Consider the following 10090-nt stretch of genomic DNA (forward strand, 5'->3'; position numbering starts at 1 on the left):
GGAAAGAGAAAATGCTGCCGCCTCAGCCCTGAGCCGTTCCCCTGCAAACACGGAGCGGTGTTAGGAAAACCACAGCGCAGTCACGAACACAGTCAAAGGAAATGTCTGGGCCGTGTTGCTAGTCGAAAGGTTCTGATCTTACATTGCCCTCCATGTGTTTAAGTGAATTCATGAAACCATCTGCTGACGGCACCCTCTGTGACTCTGCTTGGTCGTCATTCTCAAGTGATTCCCTTGTGGGTGTTTAACTTTTCCAACTAAACTTTAAGCTTCAAGCAGGAACCTTGTGGGACTTGAGGTTTGTTTTGTTTTAACACCACCCACCCACTCACCCACCCAGGCTCTTCACACAGGCTCTGCTTGTGACGAGATTGGGGGTGGGGGGAGGGGGGTACATCAAAAGTTGTGGTTCCAGCCTCACCGCAGCCACAGGACACGGAGCAGGTCCCTTAACTTCTCTGAGTCTTGGTTTTCTCATCTGACAAATGGGGATATCGAGGTCGGCCATGTTTAAAATGTCACATTAAATACAGGGTGTTAAACTGTAAAAGGTGATATAAAGTTAGTTATTATCTTTACTGTTAAATGCTAATTATCCACACGGAGACTTGAATTATATTATGAAGACTGTACATTTCATTTCACTTTCTTCTTGGCAAGTTCCCAAGGAGAAAGCATTACAGGAAACTCCTGAAGCTAAAGAATAAACTATACATTGAGAGAGCCTAGCACTGGACTAGATGTCTTCTCATACTTGAAGATTTGTTTATTCCACAACAAGTCTGAGAGGTGAGAAATGTAATTAGCTCCTTTCAGATGGGCAGGCAGAGGCTCAGAGTCCTTTTCGGTGATATTATTTCTCAAGGTCACCCAGCTAAGGAGAAGTCACAGTGGTTTGCTAGTAAACAGACTCTCTGAGGGGGGGGAAAAAAGCTTTGATTTCTTTTTTTAAAAAAATATATATTTTATTGATTTTTTACAGAGAGGAAGGGAGAGGGATAGAGAGTCAGAAACATCAATCAGCTGCCTCCTGCACACTCCCTACTGGTTAGGTGCCTGCAACCAAGGTACATGCCCTTGACCGGAATCAAACTTGGAACCCCTGAGTCTGCAGGCCGACGCTCTATCCACTGAGCCAAACCGGTTAGGGCAAGCTTTGGTTTCTTGATTTGTAGGGCTTGCCAATTGCTATGGTATAAATACTGCCCCCTCCCAACCTCCCAAGGCTGATTCACACTAACCTGTAAGAGCTATAGCTGCAGCACACTACTGGATCAGTAGCATCTGGAAGCAAATGCAGGTGCCCCCGTTTTAGGTAAAGACCATTTCCTGACACCATAACTGAGATGCTCCCTGAAAACAGAGAACCCCCTCGAACCAGGGAAGGAGCAGGGCTACCTGAATCACCTAGGACTCCACCCCCAGCCCCACTCAGCCGGATCCTCTGGAGCAGGGCCTAAAGGCCTGCATTCTAAACACATACCTGGACCTGCACTGAGTTCAGGTATACCCAGCCCTCAGCCACCAAGAAGCTGATCAGTCCAGTGACCCCAAAGGCCCCTCCTACTCCTTCTCCCAAAGGTCTTTAAGATTATACTGTTTTTCACCAAATCTAAGATTACTCTGATTGTCAGCCACACCATTATTTCATTTACCACCAGGGGAAAAAGTGTTGCCAAAGTCAAAGATGTTAAAATATGAAAAAGTACATTGTAGAATCGATGAAATATGACACGTGAGTGCACATACACTCATATCTCTCTCAGGTTCACAATAGCTCATTAAATATTCTACTCTTTGAGAGTGAGACTGGGTCCTACTCATCCTTAAGTCCTCAAAGACCCATCAGGCTTGGTGGAATGAATACATGCCCAACAGCATATCAATATATACAATTTACATGCCCAACAGCATATCAATATATACAATTTGCATGCCCAACAGCATATCAATATATACAATTTACATGCCCAACAGCATATCCATATATACAATTTACATGCCCAACAGCATATCAATATATAGTTTATTGGTTAATTATCAATAAATGCCCAGGTTCCATGCCAATCACTTTACACTTAGTCCCCACAATAATCCTGTGAAATAGGCACCAGATAATCCTCAATTTTCAGAGGAGGTAACTGAGGCTTTGTGAAGCCTGGACCTCGAACCCCAGGCCTGAGACTCCTGACCCTCACAATACTGGCTGGTTTTTGAGTTGTTTCCTTGTTGCGTGATTGTATGTGAATGTGTGTGGTGAATGGGTGGGACTTCTCGTGGCCATTTGATTCAGGGAGATTTGAAGATGAGTCAAGCCGTCCTGTTGCCCTTGTAAAGGATCGTGTGGAAAGGAGGGAGTCACATCCGATTAAGAAGACTGTGGATCTATCTGTTCTGCGCTCTGGAGTCCACGGGAGCATCTGATGGCAGCCAGCCTGCCTCTTTTTCTTTTTTTTAAAATATATTTTATTGATTTTTTACAGAGAGGAAGGGAGAGGGATAGAGAGTTAGAAACATCAATGAGAGAGAAACATCGATCAGCTGCCTCCTGCACACTCCCTACTGGGGATGTGCCCGCAACCAAGGTACATGCCCTTGATCAGAATCGAACCCGGGACCCTTCAGTCCGCAGGCCAACGCTCCATCCACTGAGCCAAACCGGTTAGGGCCAGCCTGCCTCTTGAACTTGAAAATTAAAGGCTTTTGTTCCACCTTGAAGCAAACAGAGCAGCGAATCCCACATGGAAACGCTCTGTGTTCCCGCCATTTCAGCCACCCGTACACCATCTACAAAAAGGTCTCTCACCAAACCCGGTTCATCTACCAACAATACATGTAATAGGTTTGGGATACTTACTAGCATCAGTCATTATATGGTTTTTAATCTTTTTGTTTTTCTAATTATAAAATGGCAATAGGATAGAGCAATTTGCTGAGAGCATTTTGTATGGACCGCCATTTTCCAACTCCATCACAGCCACTGACTTCACATTTACATGTCACCTTTGGGCTTCGTCCACATACATATATTAGCTTCATTGTAGTCAGAGTCTGTTGTGACTTAAATTTTCCAAGTGGCATGAACAGCCCTGTGAGAGCATGCTCACACCAGCACTAACTAAACCTTTCTCCGTTCCCCCCAAAGACCACAGCTACACTCCCCTTCATCCTCAGTGCGGGGCCATGCACCTGTGACAGGGACAGTGTGTCTAGTAAGTGAAGCGTAGCATTAGGTCTGACACAGACTAGGTGCTCAGTGAATGCAGATGAGCTGGACCTTGGATAGTCTACTGACCTACCCGTGTTTTTCCACTGTTCTGCATTGCCTCCTGACAGAACAAAAGAATGCAGTGATGACTCTGTCTGGGAAATCCACACAGGTGAGGGTGTTGTAATGTACCCCGAGAATCACAGAAGGACGCCTCAAGAAGTCGAATTAAAGAGTCACATTTATTGCAATCCGGGACTATGAGGGGTCATTCCCAAATCTCATAGTGATAAGATGATGGCAGAACCAGACTCATATAGGCAAAGATCACAAAGGTATTGATTACATCTTAAGGTTTGGAATGAGGAACCTGGTTTGCAAAAAAGCAGTTTACAGAAGCAGAATTAAGCATGTTAATTATAGTTTTGGGTCTGGGGTCACTGAATTGACAGAAACACCTTATCTAGAGCCCTCTGGTCTGGAATGAGGAACCTAGTTTGCAAAAAAGCAGTTTAAACAGCATGTTATAAACACATTATCTAGAGCCCTTGGGTAACCTGGGTTAAACTTAGGCATGTTATCTAAATTACAGTTTTGGGTCTAGAGCCCTTGGGTCTTGATACCATTAAGTTGCCAGGAACTCATTATCTAGAGCCATCGAGGTAATTTAGAGTAATTGCGCTGTCCTGGTTTTGGGACCACTGAGTCAACTGGAACACATTATCTGTGGCCACTAAAACAATTTAGGATAATTGTGCTGTCCTGTTTCCCAGGTACAGAAGAATGTGCTTTCTAAAACCAGTAAGATAACAATCAATGGGATAGTCATTCAATCGAATGGGATGATTTATACAATTCAGAAAATGAAAGTAACCTTTCTATTGTTAAGCCAAACAACAGGGTTAGAGTTAAACTACAGTTTCAATCTGAAATGATTGCTACCATACTTCAAGGGGGGGCCGGGAGGGAGAGTGAGCTTGGGTTTTCAGGAATAAAATAGAACTGACTTTAAAATAATAAATAGCCCTTGAAAGGGATACTAAGGGCTGGAAATGGACATTCTATGAGACGCTGCTGCCCTCTAGTGGTTAATGTTGCCAAAGACAAATTCTGTATCAGACCTACTGAGGGGTTCAACAGTCAGGATCGATGATAAAAAATCCCAGAATCTTAAAATGTTGGCATTCAAAGAGTCATCACAGGCAGAGAGTCACCAAATGCTGGGCCCAGTCCCTGAAATGCACTGGAGGGAGGCAGGTAGTCCAGGAGACAAGACAGACTCAGGTCCACCGAGTCCCGCATACCTAGCACCTGCCAAAACAATGCCACGTGGAAGAGGAGCAGACCCCAGAGAATGGCCAGCCGAGGGGCGATGGGAACTGGAATATTACTTTAATACACATCTATTTGGCTTGCAGTTTTTTAAACACTTATTATTTGGTGGTTATAATTATTTATTGCTACCAACCCTTCCTAGATTCACTTCAGGGAACCCATGGAATTGGGTGGGAAAAAAATCACATCTTTATTTTCACAAACCTCAGAATGAAATTTAGCATTTTCTTCAATTATAAATTAAGCAAAAAACTGCGGTGGTATCATCAGAATGTGTGACTTCATCACTCATGGCAATTATAAAATATTTTCCTATCATAGTATAGTTGTTACGGGTATCGCAAATCATTTACGCATCACACTGTGAAATTAAAGCAACTATTAAACCTGCTGCTAGGTCTTATTAATGTTAACTATGAAGCATCTGTTACTAAATCGTTCCCCTTTTAAAATATTCTGATATATGTATCTCAATATAATTGGTTTCTTTGAAATCCTGTGTGTGTGTGTGTGTGTGCGCTTAATGCATTTGAACATATTATTTTTTAAAGGAGTCCAAGGACACAAAAGGTCAAGAACAGCTGTTCCGGGGGCTCAGAGAAGGGACAGATGGCCACTGGCTGGACGATCAGAGAAGACTTCCCAGGTGATAGGGGATGGATGTCTTTTTTTCTTTCAGTTTTATTAAGATATAATTGTCATAATTATTTTTATCCTTTATTAAAAGGGGCCCCATGGAGCAATTTCAACACAGGCCTTACCTGGGAAGCAGAGTCAGGCTTTGCCACAGTATAAACATGTGTTTCTATGACTTCTCCTATATCCAGCCCAGCAAATGGGTCTCTTTGGAAAGAACCTGAAAAAGCATTCATACTAAAAGATAAATGACTAAGAACACCTCCATTTCAGGATTTTTCAAGACTCAGAGCACCTGTGAACAGAGCATCTGTTGATGAAATTTGGTTGATGTGGCACATGGGGTCAGCCTGCCCTTCAATCACACTGTCCCCCCTGACTTGCCCATATGCATTCGAAAGATCCCCTGGGTTATAAACAGCATAGAAACCAAGTTGCCCAGACTCAGAAAAAGACAATTCAATAGGATTCCACTGGGATCCAAGGAAGGGCGGAACCACGCTTCTCAGAGCAGCAGGAAGGGGGCAGCTCAGGCCTCTTGGCAAGAGGTGTCTGGGGACCTCTCTAGAGCTGTGCTTCTGCACATGTCATGGGGCACCTGGTAAAGAGCAAATTCCTATTCAGCCAATCTGGGGTGACGCCTGAGGTGAGCCGTCATGAAACCCCGGGAGATGCTGGTGGTCCTCGGACCACACATTCAGTAGCAAGGGCACCACTCCCCTGCCTACACCCCCGTGCCTTCCTGCTGCTGTGTCCCTCAGTCCCAAACATCAAATCTCTGGAAGAGAGAATGTGATGGCCCAACTTGAGTGGTATCAGGGCCTTGCTCTGAAACTATGGTCGATAGGCAGGGTCTTATAGCCTGGGTATGTCCACCTTCGTGGAGGGGGAGAAATGTTATCAGAACAGTCAAGAGACAGGCACACGTGTGCCCCAGCTAAAGGGTGGAAGCCACCTTGAGGCAGAGGAGGTCATTGACTATAGCTCTAGGCCACACCGTCAGCCTCTGTTCTGTGCTCTGATCCTTCTACACCACCGTGTTCCCACCCAGGGACTTGCTGCACAGCCCAAGGCTGGGTTTTGACGATGTTGTTATTGATGGGGTCCTGGGCTCCTCTAACCCATAGGCTATGAGAATGGGCACTTTCAAAACCCTTCAAAGCAAGCCCAGGGACACTTGGTTTAGCACCCTTGTCCCTTCAGATATGGGCCCACTATTTCCTTCTCACTCTCCACAGCACCCATAGAATTTAGCTATGAACACCAGAGCCTGCCTCATGGATAAGCCATCACTATTGCCTGCGTTTTAGTTCTCTGACTTCCATGAAAGTCAAGATCTCTCCCTAAGATCTCCCCGATGTGTACACCTGTTTGGATCTCTTAGGCTCACCAACTGCAGCCACATACTCCCTCCCCACCAACCAGTACCCACAGGGGCAGGAGACTCTTTCTCTCAGTCCCTGGGACTCCAGCCGTCTAGGCCAGCCTCCCATCCTCCTGTCCAGCAGGGTGCAAGGACCTCCTCAAACCTTCTCCCCGCTCTGGGCAGCAGGGCCTGTTAGCCTTGGCAGGCCTGGCCTGTATGTCCTTCCCCAGCCAGCCAGTGGGAAGGCAATTAGAAATTCATGGACAGAAAATGCCCAGTGCAATATTTCCTTTCAGATGACCTGGCAGAGCAAAGCAAATTCTCTGAAAGCCTCTCAAAGAAGACTGACTGTGAGCACAGCCAGTATCTCCCCTGGGGCCTGAACACCAACCAACTGCCCCTTCCCACTCTGTCCCGAGGTTAAATTGCCATGGGGGTATTGAAAAGACTTTGTCTTTCAAAACTGGCTTTTCAATTAAACTTTTAATTATTTTTTTATTTGAGTATACAATATTATATTAGTTATATTAGCTTCAGATGACTCGACATTTTTAGACCTTACCGGGTGATCACCCCACTAGTTCTAGTAATCATCCATCACCCTGTCTGATTAAACATTTTAGTTTGAAATAAATGTTAGGTCCATACACATTCAGTTGTAAGAAATCATAGGGAGATCCTGTGTACCCTAGGCCCAGTTCCCCAAGGGTAGCATCTTCTAAAACTATAATACAACATCCACCCAGGATATTAACACTGATACGGTCAAGACAGAGAACGTTTCCATCACCGCAAGGATCCCGCCTGCTGCCCTTTAATAGCCACGCCCACTTCTCTCCTGCTCCCACCCACAAACCTGGTCTCCATTTCTATAACGTTGTCACTTCAGGAGCTCTGTACACGTGGAGTTATAGTGTCACCCTTTGGGACTGGCATTTTCTCTCCTCAGCATAATGCTCTGGAGATTCATCCAGGTTGCTCTCCATATCGATAGTCTGTCCCTTTGGGCTGCTGAATAGTGTCCCGTGGAATGGACGTGCCAGGGCTTGTTTCGCTGTTTGCCTGTTGAAGGACATCAGGGTTGTTTCCAGTTTGGGGCTATTACAAATAAAGCTGCTCTAAATATTCATGTGCAGGTTTTTGTGCCAATATAAATGCCCTAGGATTCAGTTGCTGATCCCATGGTAGTTGCATGCTTAGTTTTTTATGAAACTGCCAAATTGTTTTCCAGGGTGCCTGTACCATTTCACATTCACCATCTTAAGTATAAAAAACTTACTTTTCTTTACATGATTTTACCCTCCCCCATTGGCAACATCATTGTCTTAAATATTTCCTCTACTTATATTTGGAATCACATCAGACCATATTATAATTTTTACTTCAAATATTAAATAGATGAGAGAAGGAAGGTCTATTGTATTTAACTATTTTTCTTTTTAAAATTTATTCTCATTATAGTTGACATATTGTATTAGTTTCAACATTTATATACCTTATGAATAAGTCTAGTTATTCATTATAATGTTATAACTCTATATTCCCTATGCTGTATATTACATCCCATGACTTATTTTATAACTGGCAGTTTGTACTTCTTTTTTTTTTTTTTTTTTATTGATTTTTTACAGAGAGGAAGGGAGAGAGATAGTTAGAAACATCGATGAGAGAGAAACATCGATCAGCTGCCTCCTGCACAGCCCCTACTGGGGATGTGCCCACAACCAAGGTACATGCCCTTGACTGGAATCAAACCTGGGACCCTTCAGTCCACAGGCCAACGCTCTATCCACTGAGCCAAACCAGTCAGGGCAGTTTGTACTTCTTAATTCCCTTCCTTTTTTCCCCCATCTCCTCCCTCCCCCCAACTCCCTTTCCCTCTGGCAACCATGAATTGTTCTCTGTATCTATGAGTTTGTTTCTATTTTGTTTTGTTTGTTTGTTTCAGATTCTACATATAAGTGAAATCATCTGGCATTTGTCTTGCTCTGTCTTATTTCACTTAGCACAATACTCTCCATCCATGTTTTCACAATGACAGGATTTCATTCTTCTTATGGCTGAGTAATATCTCGTTATATATTGTTCTTTTATCGTTCCCTTTCTGTTTAAGAACTTCCTTTGGCCATTATTTTAGGGTTGGACTGCCGGTGAGAAATTCTCTTCATTTTCCTTTGTCTAAGAAAATCTTGATTTCTCCATCATTCCCAAAGGATATTCTCACTACATGATTCTGGATTGAGGATTCTTTTTTTTTTTTTTTTTTTCAGCACTTAGAAGTTGTTGTGCTACCTCTCTCTGGCCTCCATGGTTTCTGATGAACTGAAAAATATAACCACATAAAATAACCATATTTCTCTTATAGGTAAGGTATTGTTTCACTCCCACTACTTTCAAATTTTTTGTGTCTGTAATTCTCAGAAGGTGATGAGTCTTGGGGTTGATTTCTTTGGGCTTATTCTCGTTGGAGTTTGCTCAGCTTCTTGAACCTGTAGGTCTTTGAATCCCTGCTCAGCTCCTGCCTCCTTTTCCTCCCCTCCTGGGACTCTGATGGCGGGAAGAATATCAGATCTTTCGTTCCAGTCCCACAGGTCCCAAAGGCGCTGCACATTTATTTTTAGTCCATCTTCTCTCTGTTGGTCAGATTGCAGCATTGTTCTATCTTCCAGTTCGCTGATTCTTTCCTCTGCCCCCTCCACTCCACTGAGCCTATCCAGTAATGTTTTTCTTTTGGTTATTTTATTTGGTTATATTTTTCAGTTCTCAAATTTCTATTTGGTTGTTCTTTATATTTTCTATTTCTTTGCTGAGACTTGGTTGTGGTTTTTTCTCTGTTTGATGCATGGTCATAATTGTTAAAGTATTTTTTTATCATGGCTGTTTTAAAACCTTTGTCCAACAATTCTAACATCTGTTACCTCAGTGTTGGCATCTTTTTTTTCCCTTCAGTCTGAGATGCCCTGTTTCTTGGTATGATGAGTGATTTTTTATTGAAAACTGGACATGTTTGTATTGTGTAATGAGACTGGATCTTATTTAAACTTCTGTTCTAACTGGTTTTCTGACATCTCTCTGGCAGGGGAAGGGCAGGGTGCTGCCTCAGTACTGACAGGTGGAGGGAGACGTCCAGAATCTCCACTTGGCCTCCATTGACACCCAAGGCCAGGAGCTCCTCATTACTGCTGGGCAGGGGTGGGAGTTTGCACGCTGCCCCACACCCCCAACCCCTGCCATGGCCTCCACTGACACGGCAGTGGAAGATGGGCCTGTTATCCCTGGGCAGTGGTGAAGGTCCTGACCCTCCACTCGCCGCCTCTGAACACCCAGGGGGGAAAGGGGAGGGGAGCCCAGGTCCAGGTCCCCTGTGTGTTTTCCACTGACCCTGTGGGCAGGAGACAGGGGGCTTGTGAATGCCCGGAGCATGAGGAGAATGCAAGTCCCAGCTCCCTACTGGGCCTCCTCTGGCATCACTTCAAATATAGGAAGGCGGAGGGGCGCCTCATGACTGCTTGGCAAGGGTGGACGTCCAGGCTCCCCAGTCAGCC

Source organism: Myotis yumanensis, unplaced genomic scaffold (genome assembly GCF_028538775.1).
Source record: "Myotis yumanensis isolate MYYU_CA2020_CCGP unplaced genomic scaffold, mMyoYum1.0.hap1 SCAF_11, whole genome shotgun sequence".
Lineage (NCBI taxonomy): Eukaryota > Metazoa > Chordata > Mammalia > Chiroptera > Vespertilionidae > Myotis > Myotis yumanensis.